Genomic DNA, 18,800 nt, shown 5'->3' with positions numbered 1-18,800 from the left:
AATCATTATTGATGGGTTCATTGACACACAGCATTTTATTCACTCAGATTCTGGACAGGGTTCTGGATGTTAGGAGATGATGGAAGGGGGGCTGACTTGGCCTCCTTGGGGGTTCTTCAGCCATGCCTGTGCCCTGTCACTGCTCATTCACATTCTGCTCTAAAATGCTCCCTTATATAAAAGTGATGGAGCTGGCTGACAAGTCTGAGGACTACTGACGCTTTTGAAGGAAGAAACAGCAATTTCAGAAAATGAATCCTGTGGTTTAGAAAGAAATCATCTGAACTCAAAGAAAGAAAGAAAAGAAGAGAAAAAAAATTGTTCTCATCACAAAGAAAACAATTTCCTTAGGCCTAGAGAATTATAGTCTATTTATGAAGGCTTCAACCCAATGAGATATCTAGATTTTGAGTGTCAAAAGGAACCTTTAAAGATAGTCTTTTCATCTGAGTCCTGAATTTTACAGAAAGGAAACAGGCTCTGAGAGAGCTTGGGACCATATAACTAGTTAGTGGAAGCTGACTCCCAGTTTTCCTGCCTTTATCTTACTCCTTTTTACTTTTGCTCTTTAAATGACAGGGTATTCATAGGCCACTGGGAAGAAAAAAAACAAGACAGCTTGCACTTCTGCAAGAAAGGTCAGTGAGAGCTCCGAAACTTCTAGAAAGAGGAGAGTCAAATTATTTAATCTAATTCCAGGAATAGTCTTGATCTTATTAGCTGAGGGACTGAATAAGGAGGCAAAGGCCTTACAAAGCAAGATTTATTACTACTTTCCGTAAAAGCACAGGGAAAATGAATATTGACTTAATGGGGATTTGGGTCTATAATTTGATTCTTTGCCTCAGATGAGAGAAACAACCCACAGACAAAAGGTCAATGGATCCTAGTAGTGATCTCTTGAGCCAGTGAGGAAAGGGATCACCTGCTATTTCTCCAGGGACCCCTAGGATCAGAAATCACCTCTGTGGCATGGAAACCTAGAAAGGAAGAAATCCAGCAGACTCTTACTGGCCTGGAAAGTGTGTTAAAAGTGCCAGTGCTTGGGCTTCCCTGGTGGCGCAGTGGTTGAGAGTCCGCCTGCCGATGCAGGGGATGCGGGTTCATGCCCCGGTCTGGGAGGATCCCACATGCCGCGGAGCGGCTGGGCCCGTGAGCCGTGGCCGCTGAGCCTGCGCGTCCGGAGCCTGTGCTCCGCAACGGGAGAGGCCACGGCAGTGAGAGGCCCGCGTACCAAAAAAAAAAAAAAAAAAAAAGTGCCAGTGCTTCTTCACCTGACCCTTGAAGCAATTGATAAGATTTTCTTAGTGAGAAAATCTCTAGCAAGGATGTGGCTAATGGTACTAATATTAGTTCCCAGGGGAAGAATTTGGAGGAGAAATGGAGAAAAGAAAGAGGACTGGGCTGTGTCAATTCAATGAGCACTTACTAGGTGCTAACTATGTAGCAGACACCAAGAGATAAATAAAACCTCTCTGTCCCTGGAAACACTTGCAGATGAGTAGGAACTAGCAACTACAGAGGAAATTTTCCCCAGGATTCAGACACTGCTATGCAAAACTGTCCGGCATCCCAGCAGCTCATTTCCATTCTGAGACCTTGTTCTGTTACAATTATTGGGCAGCACAGTTCACTCTGTGGGCTACAAAACTCCCCAGCTAATTAGCAGCTCACAGATGTTAACCCAGCAGCTGGGTGCTGGATGAGGCACACACAGCCAGCCAAAATCTCAGGATGCTTGAAAGGAAAAAGAGAAATTCAGATGTCATTGGTGCAAACAGGCAGCAGGCCCTGTCCCAGCCCAGCTCAGAAATTCAGTTCTTGATGACAGCCTCACTCTATCAAGACTTCAGTTATTGGGACTTCCCTGGTGGTGCAGTGGTTAAGCATCCGCCTGCCAATGCAGAGGACAGGAGTTCGAGCCCTGGTCTGGGAAGATCCCACATGCCGCAGAGCAACTAAGCCCATGCGCCACAACTACTGAGCCTGCGCACCACAACTACTGAAGCCCGTGCACCCTAGAACCCATGCTCTGCAACAAGAGAAGCCATCGCAAAGAGAAGCCTGCACGCTGCAAAGAGAAGCCTGCACACTGCAACGAAGAGTAGCCCCTGCTCGCCACAACTAGAGAAAGCCTGCGCAACAAAGACCCAACGCAGCCAAATAAATAAATAAATAATAAAGAAATTAATTAATTAATTTAAAAAAAGACCAGTTATTGAGAAAAGGGACTATTTGCTTTAAAAAAATGCATTATCCATCATGGGATCCAATCCAGGCCAGTGTCAGTTGGATCAATCAACCTTTTAAAAATCTTCTTAGGGTAAAGATTCAGCTACAGTCATGAGTTAAAGATGTGAGGGAGAGAAAAATAGTGCACAGCTTACAATGGTTAACACTGGGTTTAAAACCAGTGACACTGCATTAATCTTGTTGAGGCCTAGTAGGAATTGAGTAAAATTTGTTTTAACCATTTCTGTTCTGATTGATAAGCATTAAAAATTATTGAATTTTGTGGAAGATAAGAAGGGGAATGACTTCAGTGGGGAAAGGGGAGGCAAGTCATGCCTAAATCAACTTTTTTTTTTTTTCTGATTAAAAATACCCCAGAATTTTCCACCAAAGCTGTGTATCTGTTTGCTAAATATCAAATGAGTGCCTTATTGGCCAATTTTACTCATCCCCCTACAGATATATTTCCAAGTCACGAATCCTCCTATCCATACACGACAGGAGAGGTAGTAACTGGGGGTATCCATAGCTGTTAGGGTAACTTTTTGTATCCCTAAGTGAATTACCCATTGTTCCTCTGTATTTTTACAGGTAGAGTTATGGCAGAGATTTCAGGAAACCACAGGCTGGCTTCATAGGTGTGCCTCCAGTGCAGTTACACAAGGCTGCACACTAAAAGGGACCCACACTTGGTGGTTAATGCTCACCATTCACCGTCTTGAAATTCTTAGTAATTTTATCTTTGATTTTGTTTCTGTAAGTGAATAGGACAATGGAGCATGTGCCCAGGGATTGGTAGCCTTTACCCTCCTGCAGTCCTGTCTTCCTAGCCTTCCTGCCTCCCTGGGATGGATTTTTGACTATCTGCTCCCTATCCCCTGGCAACCTGAGCCTCACCTGGCCTCCCCTTCCCCATCCCTGCCTTGTGATCACTGCCGCCCTCCACCTGGAGTGATGACCAGATTGCATCGGTGGGAGGAGGCCTGCGTGCCACTGTTGCCTTCTGTTCCTGGCAGGGGTCTGGGTCCAGGTGTGGGGAGGGTCCAGGTGGGGTGTGTGCTCATGGCATCTCATGGCAGGGTGAGGTGGCAGCAATCTCTGTCCTGGGCTGGCAATGCTGCAGTGGGCAGCCTCTGATCTAGGTACTGAGTGCAGCCAGCATGGAGGCTGCAATCTCTCAGGGAGTCACCTGTTGACTGTGGGTTGGGCCAGTGGGCCTATGAGAAGGGGGAGATTGATCTCCTCACCCCTGGCCAGGGCCCTGTATTTTCAGTTTGCAATGGACCTGGTTGGCAAGTGGTCAACTTCAAAGACTGTGGAGATGGGAAGAAGCCAACTTCTTGATGAATAGAGTTTTTATATGGCATCTAGCTTGGTATAAAACCTGTTAGTAAAAACATTAGTAGAAGAAAATATGTTCCTGCTCTCAAGGGATTTTTAACCTAGTTGGAAATAGATGAAATTGACATAGATGAAATAGCAAGAAGGTTTCATCAAGGATGCGGAATTAGAGAGTGGTCCTGAAAGTAGGATTTAGGTATGGAGGAGAGGAAGGAAGATACCTGGTCAATGTGTTCCAAAATGTAGGGAAGCCACCGGGAAGATCTCACATGCCATGGAGCAGCTAAGCCCGTGTGCCACAACTACTGAGTCTGTTCTCTAGAGCCCATGAACCACAACTACTGAAGCCCACGCACCTAGAGCCCGTGCTCCACAACAAGAGAAGGCACTGCAATGAGAAGCCTGTGCACCACAACGAAGAGTAGCCCCCGCTCGCCACAACTACAGAAAGCCCGCACGCATCAACGAAGATCCAACGCAGCCAAAAATAAATAAATTTATAAAAAACAAATCAAAACAAAATGTAGGGAAGCCAGCGCAACCTCAGAACTTATGCTGACTCGATGACTGTTGCATATTTTGGTTCAAGGCCACTCGCTCACAGCATTCCAAGGGCAGGACTATCCTGGTAAGAGGGGAAGATACGGGAACAGGCACAGCTGATGTGGATCACTGAGTGAGAGGCCTGACAGAACGGAAGGTGTGGGGTTAAGGTGGGAGGCTGGCTGCACCAACCCTGCATCGTGTCAGGCAAAGGAGAGAAAATGGGTTCAGAGCCTCCCAGCTGTGTGCACTGAGGTGCTTACAGCAGGCTGCTACTGTTCAGCACAGCAGGCCACTCCAAGTTCTTCCTAGACCAGCGAGGAAGGAACAAAGGGAACTGACCTTGTGCTTAAGATGCAGCGAACTCGAACTTCACAGGGAGCTCAATGATGAGAGGGAAAAGCAAATATTCTCTGGTGAAGGTTGACTTAATTAGCTATTTTAATAATTCATGAGTCTTTAAAATGTTTGCCAGAAGATTCAGAGCTCAGGTTCTGCTTCTGGTGTTTAGCTCTGGGTTTTCTCCATCACAAGTTGTGCTGCCTCATGGATCAAAGACAGGAGCCTGGGAATGTGAGGTCTGGTTGGCCAGACCGGGCACAGCTCTTAACCCTTTGGGGCTTAAAACCTCTTTGAGAATCTGATGAAAGTTCTGCACCCTTGCCCTAGAAGAATGTCTGTATACACAAATTCAGGGCTTTACAGGTTCCCCTGAGGTCCACCCTTGAACTCCAGCTTAAGATCCCTGATTTAGATGACCTCTAAGCACTCAAACATTCTCTTTTAACTTACCAACAAGCAGTCTGTCAGGCTGTTAGCTGGAAATGCCGTGACCCTTTGGGCTTGCAGGCAAGCAGCCTCATGTGGCTGTTTTGCAAAGTGAGAGGTGCATACTGAAATATCTGTTCATCAGGCTCAAGTAACAACGCTAATGCAGAAAAGAGAACTGAACGAATCCAAAGCCCTGAGCCAGCTCCCTCCTGCCACCTGCTAGCAGGCAGTCTGCTGAAGCTGAGGGGGTCAGACAGCTTGGGGCCCTCAAATCCCAGCTCAGTCACTTTCTGGCTGTGACTTAGGGGAGGCACTTAGCCTCTCTTAGCCTCAGTTTCCTCATTTGTAAAATGGGGCCAGTCAGATTTACCCTGTTTCCTCATGTTCTGAGGATGAACTAAACCAACCTCTGTAAATCGTCATGCATAGGGCCTGGGCCACTAGCGCTCAGGAAAGGGAGTTCGTTCCCCTGATTTTACCCATAAGGAAGAAGGGTGCTGTGAATTTGGGGACACCATCTTGATTTGATGGTGGGGGAGGGCACAGGCTGAGGAGGGGCAGGAAACTCTCTCTCTCTCTCTCTCTCTGAACCCCTCCGTATGTGGCACCTCTCCCTTCCCTCATCTCCCTCAGGACTCCACAAGGGAACCTAGGAGGGGTGCAGCTCAGGAGGCTGGAGGGGGATCTCGAGTAGCAGCCATGGTCTGAAGCGGCTCCTTGTCTCAACCCCTCCGCCACTGTTCAAGCTTGTGGAGGCTGCGGGAAACGATGAAGGGAGATACTGGGCTTTTTCTGGCTGCAGGCCTGACTGCAGCAGAGAGGGGGCTGCGGAGAGATGGATGGCTTCCTTCTCCTCTGTGTCTGAGCAGACAGTCTGCGTGTGATTCAGAAACCCACAGTGAAGCTGGGGCTGGTCCTGGGGGACAGGCAGAGCTGGGCACGATGCAACTCCTGCTCTCGAGGACCTTGCCACTTTGCCATGGAAATAAGAAAAGCCCCAGGAAGGAAAGTGACAAAGGGCTACATTGCTGGATGCAGAACGTCCTGTCCAATACAGAGTCCGGGAAGGGTGGGGACAGTGAGGGCAGGCTGATGGAAAACAGGTTTCTGCGGTGCCAGGCAACTGACAAGCACTGACTCAGTCTCACAGTCACCCCGCAGCATAGACTCTCTTAGCCTTCGCTGTGTGATGAGGAAACGGAAGCTCAGAGAATCAGTGACTCAAGCAAAGGCAACCACAGTTATGTGGCGCCAGAGCATTCAAACCAGGTCTTCCTGCCTCTGAGATCCTTTCTTCCGTTCCCCAGCCGGGCTAGCTAGGTGAAACGGGAGACCTCCGAAGCCCTAACCTGAGGCCTCCGAGGCCCTTCCCCAGCTGCCTGCAGTGCTACGCGCGCACGGAGTCCAGCTCGGTAAATATTTGCCCTGTGATTGGGAAGGGGAGAATGCTCCTTTCTTGGCTCTAGGCAGCTCTCGGCAGTTCACGTGCACTGATTACTTTTCCTCCCATATTCCCCCCCCACCCCCCCGCAAGGAATCATCATCCCTCCCTTCCCTCAACTGCAAACCAGGCTCTAGAGAGCCTGTCTCAGACCTGCCTTAGGCAGCCCCAGGTCTCCTTTGTCTCATTTCAGATAGCAACCTCTATCCGAAAATCCTAGTTAAGAGAAATACCTTAATAAGGCCGACTTAGGAGGAATCAATGTTTTGAGGCCTTCGCAGCCTCAATGTCAAGGAAGACTGCCTGTGTTTGAGCTCCTAGGTAGGAAGGCATTTTGGATTTTCTGGGGAAAGCCGGCATTCCAGAGACTGACAGTGGATCAGTGAGAAGTAGGTCTATAGCCAGCAGCAGCAGGGAAGCTTCAGCCCGGCTTGGGCCTCTGCCGAGCAGGAACCCTGTCATCCTAGGGAATTTTCTGAGCAGTCTCCTGACCTGATTTGTAGCTGGTGATATGAATGCATTACCCAAAGCTGGGCACCAAGCGGAGAGCAAAATGAGACCCTCTCCATTCATTTCCAGCCATTGATTCAATGATGTTGATGAACTGTGATTTTTAAATGGAAAGGGCTTTGTCATCACGATTTTTCAATAAAATTCTAGCACAGCTCTTTATTTCCTAAGGCCCTAAGGATCTTTTTCACATGTTGGATATGACATATTCCCCTGGGTCAGTTTTTATTTCATTGCCATTTTAAGGGTATCAGAGCATGTGGCTAGAATTTACACCTAAATAATAGATTTCTGGATGGTAAAAGCTTGTATTATTACTTACACTTAGTAAAATCCCTTTGGATGGTAAAAACCACCATAATATTAATTTTTCTTGCTGTCACTTGACAATATGAATTGGTTTTGTGTAAGGACAAGGAGCTCACTGGATTGAATTTAGGAAATGGGCAAAACAAATTTGACTTCAGTGGGTTTGAATGATTACAATTTAATAGACACATAAACGCTAGGAAGCTAATTTATCATTGCTTTCAGTTTTGTTTATTTGAGACTCCATCATCGTTGGTATAAACAGGCTTTATGAAAGATTATGGATTCAATTTCCAAATGACCTGTAAATGGCTTTCTATAGAGAGATTACTTGATTTGTTGTTTTCCTGAATAAAACATGTTTTTGCCCAGTGGGATTATATAGCCCATATATTAACATTAGAAGATTATTCTGTTGCGCTTGGCATCTCTGATGTGCAACGTTTGATTTGCTCTGATCTATTTGTCTTCACTCTCTTTAATACACTGGGATGGAATGCATAACCTCTTAAGACCTGCACTTCAATGAATCATAAGAGAATGTCTGCCTGTGTGGCAGTTAATCATCTGAATGATAATTCTGGTTCCCTTGAAAAATGTTAAAGTGTCTGCTCTTCGAAATAGACTGCAGTGAAAGGCATGAGAGCTGCTCTGGGTCACTGATGGGGAATCATAATTGACCTCAGCTTTGGTCGCATGGTAACAGACTCTCTGGGTATTAGATCATTGCATACCACAGAATTACCAACACACTGACCTCAAAGTCAGGGGAAATGTTTGCATGTGCAATTCAGAAAGTTACATAGAGTGGGCCCTGGTAGAGAAAGGCAGCCTGTCAGGAGAGCTGGAGCCTCTGGGAAGATGGCCCTCCAGAAGTGTGCCATATTGTAAAAACTTGTTCAATTTCAATCTTTTCACAAAGGGATTGTAATTTTCACAGCCCTACTAGACTAATGAAAACACTGAAAGGGGAATTAGTAGCTACATGAAGTACAGTATCTCAGAATGCTGAGACTGGGGAGGACCTTGGGAGGCCATTCATTTTCATTTTCTGGGGGCCAGTTGGCATATTTTAATGTATTAAAGCTATTGTCTAAAGGGCTAGAAAAGCTAATTGCCTAAAGAGGGAAGATTCTACCTCTCTCCAGGAAACTCCATTTGTTGCTGTTGTTGCTATTTTACTACATCATAAAACTCCAGATTGAAGGATACAAAGTTCCAGTGGAGAGGAAGTCATCACCCAACATCAGTTTTGGAAGAAACGATTCCATTGTTAGTGACAGTAGCATGTTCATTCCATAATTCAACAACTTTAATGCAGCCTCCATTGAAGAGACTTGGGTGTTTCAGATCAAACTAAATCGGGCCACAGACCAAACCGATTTTAAATGTATTGACTTTAAGATTTTAAGTTGACTCAATAATTCCAGTCTAGCAAAGGAATACAAACAGTTAAACTATTCATTCATAAATGTGTGGCAACCTAGGAGTGAGTCAATACAGGTTAGTGCCATGGAAGCAAATCAAATTCCCATCTTAAGGGAGCCTGCCCCTGGATGTAGAGGGTGGTGAGAAGGCTGGAGGACTGCCTGGCTTACTAAGTCCTCACTTCAAACCCCAAACTTCCTCTCCTCTTCTTCTCCCCCCCCGCCGCCCCCCGCCCCGGTACACGGGCCTCTCACTGCTGTGTCCTCTCCCGCTGCAGAGCACAGGCTCCGGACGCGCAGGCCCAGAAGCCATGGCTCATGGGCCCAGCTGCTCCGCGGCATGTGGGATCCTCCCGGACCGGGGCACGAACCCATGTCCCCTGCATCGGCAGGCAGACTCTCAACCACTGTGCCACCAGGGAAGCCCCCTCTCCTCTTCTTAAAGCCCCCAAATACTAAGTTTGTCATTTTCCACTTCTCCCTGGAAGATAATTCTCTTTCCCCAAGGTGCTTTAGATAACCCTAAAGCCCCTTCTGATCACATCAGCGATAAGGCACTACATGCACCCCAGTCTGGCTTTACCTCTGATTGGTCTGAGTGTTCCCATTGTCTTCCTTGTCTTTTTATCTTACAGGTGTCCATGATTGTACCTAGCATATAGTAGATACTCAACTTTTCTTGTTGCTGATAGTTTGTTGACACAATTTTAGAGGATCTGCAAATTCTATATGAATGCAGGACTTAGGTTTGACTCTTAGCAGTAAACCTGCTTTTTCAGCTCCAGCCTCTATTTTCTGACAAGAGATTATTCCTTTTATCCATTTGGAGCCCACTGTATTCTAGAAACCATAGACTGAAACCCTGCCTTCAGAAAGTTTTTAGGATATTGACATAAAAAAGAACTTCTTGGAATTCCTGTAAAATGTGCATTGCCTTGAATTGTATTCTAGTTGTTTATGTTTATAGATTTTGTATCTCCAGTTAGAACAGGGTCTTCCATTTCTTATTTCACATAGTGCCCAGAACAGTGCTGGGCACTAGTAGGTACTTAGTAAGAACCCAGATAATGAATGGATGAATGACTGAACACTGTATTCACAGACAGAAAAGTGCTGTGAATAGATCTGGAGGCCAGATAGAGATGAGTTAGAAATCTAATTCCGAGATCTACCAGCTTGTGTGACTGGGAAAATTATGTAAATCCTTTAAGCTTCAGCTATTCCATCTATAAACTTGGATGGTTGTAGAACTGACCCTGAAAGTTTGCCATGAGGATTAAAAGTGATACACTGTAAAATGCTTAGCACAGAACCTAGAATATAGTGTTTGAAAAATATTAGCGACTATTATAATCAGAAGGGACAAAAACACAGACAGAAAGGTGAGGAGGGTGGGAGATAGGAGTTACTATGGCTGGATTAGAGGGTTAGCAGAATTTTTTTTTTTTTTTTTTTTTTGCGGTACGTGGGCCTCTCACTGTTGTGGCCTCTCCCGTTGTGGAGCACAGGCTCCGGACGCGCAGGCTCAGCTGCCATGGCTCACGGGCCCAGCCACTCTGCGGCATGTGGGATCTTCCCGGACCGGGGCACGAACCCGTGTCCCCTGCATCGGCAGGCGGACTCTCAACCACTGCGCCACCAGGGAAGCCCGGGTTAGCAGAATTTTAAAGAGGATGGAGATGGGAGCCAGCCGTGTATAGTATATAAGGGACTAGATTGGGAATCAGGGAAACTGGGTTTTAGACCTGGCTCTTCCTTCAACTAGAAGCAGGACCTTGGGCAAATCACCTCATTTTTAGGGCCTTAATTTCCTCATTAGAAAGTTACATTAAATGACCTCTGAAATCACTTCTCACTCAAACAACATATAATTTGAGAAGAAAGATTTCTAGGCTGTCTCTCTCCCTCTCCTTTGCCCCCCCTGCCCTTACTAAAAGGAACCTTAGAATCAAAAGATTACATGACTGTTTGCAATCTGAGGTCCAGAGAGGTTATGAACTTACCCCGAGATCACAGAGCTGGTTTGTGGTGACTTCGATATAAATCCCTACCTCCAGAGTCCCTGTGCAGTGATGGGCCCTCTACATGATGTCAAATGACTCAGAGGCAGAAGAGGGAATAGCCAGGAGGCACTTGCTGGGGCAAGGAAAGCATAATACAGGGCTTGCTGGAAGATAATGCCACAGAAAGGCACAGCTGAAGGAGACCTTTGATCCACAGCTAAGAGTTTTAATAAGATGAAGATAACTAGGAATCACTGGTACATACTAGTACTCTAGTTTTATTTACTATTGATACTAAAAATATAGGAAGTCCAGATAGAATATTTTCAAATACAGAAACTTAAACATGAACACAAGAGAAAAATAAACAAAGGAGTTTTCTATACAAATAGCCAAAATGATAGTCTTACGGGTTCATATGAATATTGGAGTGACCTTTGGGGACCTAGGGCAGTAGCTGCCTTCCTTTTTCTCTCCTGATCTTGAGGTCACCCTACCCCAAGCATTGAACTCTGAGATTAAAGCAGAGCTTCTGCTCTCCCCCAGTCCTCTCTGTCTTCTTGGAAGCAAACAGGTGTGAGGATGAGAGCAGGGGCTGCTGGAAGATGTGGCCTCTCTGTCAAGGGCAGTTGCTGCTGCATCCTGCCGGTTGAGAGTCTGTCCTTTTCTCTTGCCCAGGCCCTGCTTGTTTGAGCTTTCACCTGCAGCTTCCCGATGGCATTTGTGAAATTATCCATTTTCCAGTTTGACTCAATGCTCACTTTTTACACCCACCGATAAGACACCTCGGGAGAGGACTGAAGGAGACGCTAAAAGCTGTACAGAGACAGCACTGAGAGCAAGGGTCCAGGATAAGGGCTGAACTGGGAATGAAAACTTCTGAGGACCTAAGGAGAGCCATTGAAGTGTGTGTTTATTTATTTATTTATTTCTGCGGTATGCGGGCCTCTCACTGTTGTGGCCTCTCCCGTTGCGGAGCACAGGCTCCGGACGCGCAGGCTCAGCGGCCATGGCTCATGGGCCCAGCCGCTCCGCGGCATGTGGGATCTTCCCAGACCGGGGCACAAACCCGTTTCCCCTGCATCGGCAGGCGGACTCTCAACCACTGCGCCACCAGGGAAGCCCTGAAGTGTTTATTGATTGGCTGAGTGCAACAAATACAGAATGATGACTTTTATTTTATTTTATTTTATTTTTATTTATTTATTTTTTTAAAATAGATTTATTTATTTACTTTTGGCTGCCTTGGGCCTTCGTTGCTGTGCGCGGGCTTTCTTTAGTCGCGGTGAGTGGGGGCTACTCTTCGTTGCAGTGCGCGGGCTTCTCATTGCAGTGGCTTCTCTTGCTGCGGAGCATGGGCTGTAGGCTCGCGGGCTCAGTAGTTGTGGCTCACGGGCTCTAGAGTGCAGGCTTGGTAGTTGTGGCGCCCGGGCTTTGTTGCTCCGCAGCATGTGGGATCATCCCAGACCAGGGCTCGAACCCGTGTCCCCTGCATTGGCAGGTGGATTCTTAACCACTGTGCCACCAGGGAAGCCCCAGAATGATGACTTTTAAAAAGTTTGGAATGAAAAACGAAAAAGGATGCGTTTAGAGTCTCTGAGGATCCTGAATAAAATGGCTGATTCCAGTTCTGAGCAGAGAAAGTACAAGGTAAACCTGGAACATTTTGTGCCAAAAAGCAAGAAACTACTCAAAACTGATGGAGATGTGTCAAAAGGACACAGGAGCTGGCATGAACAGTGCATGCTGGCCAAATTTGGGACAACTTGAGGACAAAAAAGTAAAATGCATGTAATTGATAACATTTACACTCAATTTTTAAAAAATACACCAGTTAATAGGAATACTCAGAAAAGGAAAGAAGGGGAGAGGAAAGTCCTTCTTTACAAAAAGAATGCCAGCTAATACATATGAAAGGGCTCAAAGAATTAGAAAAACCATTTTACAACCTGCAATGTTGTAAAGCATTAAGCAAGGATCATCAATGGGTGATAAAATCACTAGGTGAAGAGCTGTTGGGAAACAGGATATTTACATGGTGGCAGAGTATTGTCCCACAGATTACTTATTGATTAAAAATGGAAAATGTCCCCTTACAACGATGAGGTCTGGTAGATATCATTTTTTTTTGAATTTTTGAATTTTATTTTATTTTTTTATACAGCAGGTTCTTATTAGTCATCAATTTTATACACATCAGTGTATACATGTCAATCCCAATCGCCCAATTCATCACACCACCATCCCCCCCCACTCCCCCCCACCCCCCCGCCGCTTCCCCCCTTGGTGTCCATACGTTTGTTCTCTACATCTGTGTCTCAATTTCTGCCCTGCAGACTGGTACATCTGTACCATTTTTCTAGGTTCCACATATATGCGTTAATATACGTTATTTGTTTTTCTCTTTCCGACTTACTTCACTCTGTACGACACTCTCTAGATCCATCCACATCTCAACATATGACCCAATTTCGTTCCTTTTTATGGCTGAGTAATATTCCATTTTATATATGTACCACATCTTCTTTAGATGACATCTTAACTAAGGGATCAAATTTATAATCACTAAGAGTGGAACAATGGCTATTATGTGCTCTTGAGATGATGCAGTATGAAATACACAACATTACCTGTGAAGTATTTTTGCCAGAAGTCTTCATCCTGAAACTGTGAAGCCTTTAGAAGAACAAGTTAAATGACAATAGAAGGAAACAATCAGACTAACCTAGAGTGTGGACATTGTGAAAGAAAACTGTAAGGGATTCTTCAAAATATCAATGTCATGAACAAACAAACAAAGGTGGGGAAACTGATCTAGATTAAAAGAATTAAAAGAGACTAAAGAGACATGAGGTTGCAAAGTGCAATCCTTGTCAGATCTAGTCAGGAAAAATAAAACAGCTATAAAAAACATTTTAGGGACAATTAGGGAAATTCAAGCATAGACTGGATCAAAGATAAAATTAAGGAATTTTTAAAAAATGTGGTAATGGTGTTATGGTTTTGTAGGAGAATATCCTTAGGAGAAATATGCTGAAATTTAGGGCTGAAGTATAATGTCCATAACTTACTTTCAAATGGTTCATCCAAAAAAATTTCACATTTGTGTGTGTGTGTGTATATATATGCACGCGCGCACGTGTGCATGCATGCGTGCGTAGAGAGACAGAGACTGAGAAGGAGAAAGCAAGTATGGCAAATGTTAGCCATTGTTGAATCTAAGTGGATAGTATATGAATGGTTTATTGTATTATTCTTTCAACTTTTCTGTCCAAAGTTTAAAAAATAAATTGAGAAGCAAATTACTGAGGAAATATTTGGCAGTTAGAAAAAAAGCTTACATCTGGAAAAACAGAAGCTCTTTTATTCCTGATCAATCCTGTTATTGTAATAGGGGTACATCTATGTCTTCCCCAGCCTCCACATGAATGGCAGGGGCTGTGACTTACTTCACTTTGGACCCAGTGAATGTGAGAATGTGGCAGTAAGATAAAGGAGATGTTTTCCCTGAGTGACTCCCTTTTTCTCAGGCAGAAGGGAGTCACTTAGGGAAAACATCTCACCAAGTTTAGTTTAGAATATTGAAAAATCTTTTTTCAAAGCAGACAAAGGTTTACTCCAAGTTCCGTGAGCAGAACCTAGAAATATTGGCTAGTCAGATGGGGAATGGAAAACAACAAGAAAGGAAGAGAGGATCCCCAACAATGCCAACTTCCCAGTCTTGAGAATAGGAATCCTGATTTTTACCTGGTAAACCAGACAAAGGATAATAAAAAACCAAGCTAGCATGAAGAAAATGAAATTAAAATGTGAGGTACCATTGTAGAGAATTCAAACATCCATGGAGGCTCCCCCACTGCCAACACAATGTGAACCACAACATCAATCACTTCTTTTCTGTGAAACCATTCGACGTTGAAAGCACAATTTTGTTTAGCTTGATTATGTGGTGATTAATTGCTTTAATTCTTAATTTCATCAAGCTAATATAGTCTAAACCATAAATTCTCTAAATAAGATGAGAAAAAAATACAATCCAAAAATTGTATAAACAACTATTGTATAATGACATCCAAAAAATTCCAAGGAGGATGAAAATTACATTTGACTAAGAACATATTTACCATTTTCAATTTGATTTAAGTTACATAAGAAGATCAGAATTATCTTCTGGCTACTTTCTCTGATAAAGATTTCGGTATTCATAAGACAACTCATACTTTGTAAAAATCTTCTGAGTGTTATTAAAGCCACGTGAAAAAAGCATGTACAAAACAATAATATCTTTGTCTGTCATCCACCTAGTCATTCAACAAATTTACTGAGCATCAACTATGTCCCAGTACCAGGCAAGGTGGTGAGGGTACAAAGATAGTTAAAGTCCCTGAAGGAACTCAGTCCAGTTGGGGCAACTAACCTGTAAGGAAATAGTACCATAAAGTGTTATAAGGATATTTTTGAGAGAGACTGGTTCTTTCTCTTTGGACCAAGAAGAGAGGGCTGGTGGGGTTAGGAAGACATTACAGGGGATACGATGCTTGGGCCAAGTATAAGTGAATGTACAGCAAGCAGTGGGAAAGGGAAGAAGGACGTTCCAGGCAGAGGGAGCGGCATGAGCAAGGACACAGGTACCTGCAAGTAGTGTGGCTTAGGTGACAGGGTGGAGGGAGGCACTTTTCAGTGAGGCCAGAGTAAAGGAAAGCAGCTCTGGGTGAAAGGATGATGGGTTCAGTGTTTGATGTGATGTTTTAGGGCCTGAGGGCCTCCAGGAGGAGTTGCCAGTAGACATTTTCAGGACTGCAAGAGAGGACCGTGTCCTAGCCTCACTTTACAGGGCCCTGCTCTGGCCCTCTTCCAGATGCACACCTCCATACAGGGCCAAGGGGACCTCCCTACCCAGAGCCCATCCTCCCTCCTACTCAAGACTCCTCTAGGTCCCCAGGATCCCAGAATTCCTTGCTCAGATAGTACAGAGCCTGCTTCCAGTGCCTGTTCTGGCTTCTGTCTCAGGTCTACTCTCCAGGGAGCAGACTGTCTCTATAGCGTGCACGCCCCTAGACCCTGAGGGATGGTCGAGAAGCAGCTATTTTGGGGGCTGTTGATGGACATGGTTACAAGGACCAGAGTGAGTGGGCATATGGATGCCAGCCCCCTTGTAGTGTATGTTGGGGCTGACGGTGAGAGGAGAAACGGTGGGCTGTGGGTTAGAAGATGGCTTCCTCACACTTCATGACCTGGTGTGGAAATCTGAAGTTCTACAATTAACGTCAGCCTTTGGGTTATTATGAAAGTTTATTTGTCAGGGTAGGAGGATAGAACATATTTTATTTGTTAGCTTGATTTATAACTTTAACACATGTAACATATGCTGTATAAGCCTCTGTTTGTACTCTTGGCTGAGTCCACAAATGTTAGGGTGGGCCTGAGCAGCTGAAAATACTGATCAGGATTTAAGAAGAGATTTTACCTCAGGCCATCCATATTTGGGGGTGATCAGCACAGAGCCACTGCTGTGGGAGTGGGGAGGGTGCCAGAGCAGGTGTCAAAATTCACAAGAGAACAGAGCCATGGCCTAAACCTGGAGGCATGCCATCTTTTAAGCAATAGGTGAAGGAGCCAGCCAAGGAGGCTGCAGAGAAACTACCACAGAGGTCGGAGAAATACTAGGGTAATATTCCAGAAGCCAAGCAAGAAGAGTGTTTCAAGAAGAATGGAATGGTCAATAATGCGGACAGTGTACATAAAGTGATCAGCACAGGGCCTGGCCCATGGGGAGCCTCAAATTACCAGTGGCTGTGAATGTCACAATGATGATAGAGGTGATGATGGTAATGATGATGTCTCTGTTCGTTTGTGCTTTTTCTCTCTGCTTCAAACACCTTTTCCTCTTTCTCCCCCTTAACCCAAATTCCTATGGATCACATTCTCTAGGAAGTCTTCCTCTTGTCCATTAGGTTGTCCTCCTATGTGCTCCCAGAGTCATTCTTATCATAGCTCATTCTTCTCTTTGCACATTTACAGCACATAATAGACTGCTGGTATTTATTGAATGAGTGGTCATGGTTTCTAGGGTGACCAACCATCCTGGTTTGCCTGGGACTGTGTGGTTTTAGCACTGTAAGTCCTGTGTCCCAGGACACCCCTTAATCCTAGGCAAACCTATATGGTTAGTCACCCTAAATTGACATCTCAATTTTTTTGAATGAATAAATGAATGAATGGCAGAGTGTCAATATCAAAGTTAATGACCCTCAACTTTTCCCGCACGTATATGAGCATAAGCCCATTCAGTAAGTCTGGAGGATTCAGTGCTTTCCCTATACTCTTCACTCCTCATCATACTGAGGATGCTGTGGGCGAGACATTCTCATGACCTGGTTGGATTCCTGTCCCAGCTCTGTTTTTCCCCATAGTCCTGGAAGGGGATAGCTTAACTTTCTCAGCCAGGGCTCCTTATCTGAACCACAGAATAAGAAGATCATTTGAGTACTATTTTCTGAATTCTCTCCAGGTTGGCACGTAACAAGTTGCATTCTATACGCATAGGAGAGAAGTTGATGCATACTGTTGCTGCCTTAGGGCATTTAGGGCTTAATTCTTTCACCTGTCAAGAATCACATAGGGCCTACAATCAAGAAAGCCACTGTGACTGTCCTCTGCCCTTGTTCATAGCACAGCTGGCTGGAGGAGAGAAACTATGGGAAGGAAGTGTCAAAGGATGGGGCTTGTGTTATCTCTATTCTGCAAATTGAGGAACTGAGGCCTGGAGAGGAAGTGCATTCTCATTTTCCCAGGATGGATAAAGGTAGAAAGCTGTAATACCTCACCAGACAGGAGAGGAAAATAAACAACCAACCACCTCTTAGGCCTTGATGTAATGGTGGTCACCAACTTTGCTTCTCAGCTGGAAGTTGCCAAAGTCAGGCTGTACTGTATGTCATCTTGTGGAAGACAAATTCTCTATAAATAAATTGATTTGGAACTGTCTCAAATACACAGAAACCACAATGGCTTTAAATGTACGTCTTGACTTTTTTTCTCATTTTCTTTCTCTTATTGGAGAGGTCAGCAAGGAAGTTTCTGCAAGAGAGGCCTTACTGAAATTCAACCTAAGAAACCAGGAAGAACTCTTCTGTGTTCTCTTTAACAGACATATTTCATTACCAAATATTTGTTTAAAAGCTCCTTGATTCAATACATACGTCTCTAAGCATGCACCTGTATATTATACTCAAGCTTGTTATACGTTATGCATCAATCCTTTTAAAAATTCATTTTCTAGAAGAAGTGATTATTCGTTTTGTCATTCAATTTCCCATCATTAAAAATTTCATATGTAAAAGCACTGCATACTGATGGGGTAAAAAACTGTTGATAGCCCTTCCATCTGAGGAAGAATCAGGGACAAATTTCTGAGGAAAATCTTGGAAAGACTTGGGCGCTACCACAATGGAGAGTAATGGAATGGTGGCCTTAGGGCTCTGTTTTCAGCTCAATTCTGAAGCAGAGGTACCCACTTTTAAGTAACATTCTCAATGGTACAGTGTATTTCATTTGTGGGGTAACTTAATTAAGCCCACCCACTCCCCTGTGGAATCATTATATCACATTAGCAAGGACAATAGAAGCATGGGGGTCCTGAGTTTTTACTGAACAGTCATTCATCTGAAAGGAAGGTCACAGGGTTGCCAATACTAACTGAAAGAGCACTTACTTTGTGTCTGATTTGTATGACTGAAAGAAAGAGAATCCATCTCCGGACTAGTAAAGGAAATACTTTAGATGGCTTGAGAAAATCCCTAAATTGTTTAAAGCAGGTTAAATTCCACTGAGTCTTTCCAAGTGGGTGCAGATAAGCTGTTAGAGAATATCTTGGTCTTGCTGGGCAGGAAGGTGTTCTGGAAGGATCCTTCTCAGTAGGCAGATTTTACCTTGGCTTGCTGAAAATGCTGTTCACTAGGTTTCAAGGGTCCACATGGCTGTGCTTTTTACTGGAAAATTCTAAAGCCTTGATGTGGCCTAAGAGGATTCTTTCTGGACAGTGGTTCTCCCAACCTTCTTGAGGAACTGCAGTTTGAGCATGACCCTTAGTTCCTTTCTAACTTCCCAGCACCCTCTCCCGAGATCGGCTGGCCCTGGTAATGCCTAACCACTGACGCTCCTCCATTGTGCCATGCAATTGCATGCCTCTGGGCCTTTTGCTCTGTTCTTTCTTTCATCTAA

The 18,800-nt window shown here is 44.6% G+C and overlaps 1 protein-coding gene across 1 annotated transcript in view; it reads left to right on the top strand.

The window, feature by feature from the left end:
• Positions 1-6,277: 6,277 nt before the first annotated feature.
• Positions 6,278-18,800, top strand: part of CALM2 (calmodulin 2) — a 28,955-nt gene continuing 16,432 nt past the window's right edge. The window contains exon 1 of the mRNA XM_060116821.1: positions 6,278-6,299. The gene's annotated coding sequence lies outside the window, so the exon portion shown is untranslated. The remainder of the gene's footprint in view (positions 6,300-18,800) is intronic.

The sequence above is a fragment of the Mesoplodon densirostris genome, chromosome 14, assembly GCF_025265405.1.
Source record: "Mesoplodon densirostris isolate mMesDen1 chromosome 14, mMesDen1 primary haplotype, whole genome shotgun sequence".
Lineage (NCBI taxonomy): Eukaryota > Metazoa > Chordata > Mammalia > Artiodactyla > Ziphiidae > Mesoplodon > Mesoplodon densirostris.
This window is presented reverse-complemented; position numbering and strand designations above follow the sequence as displayed.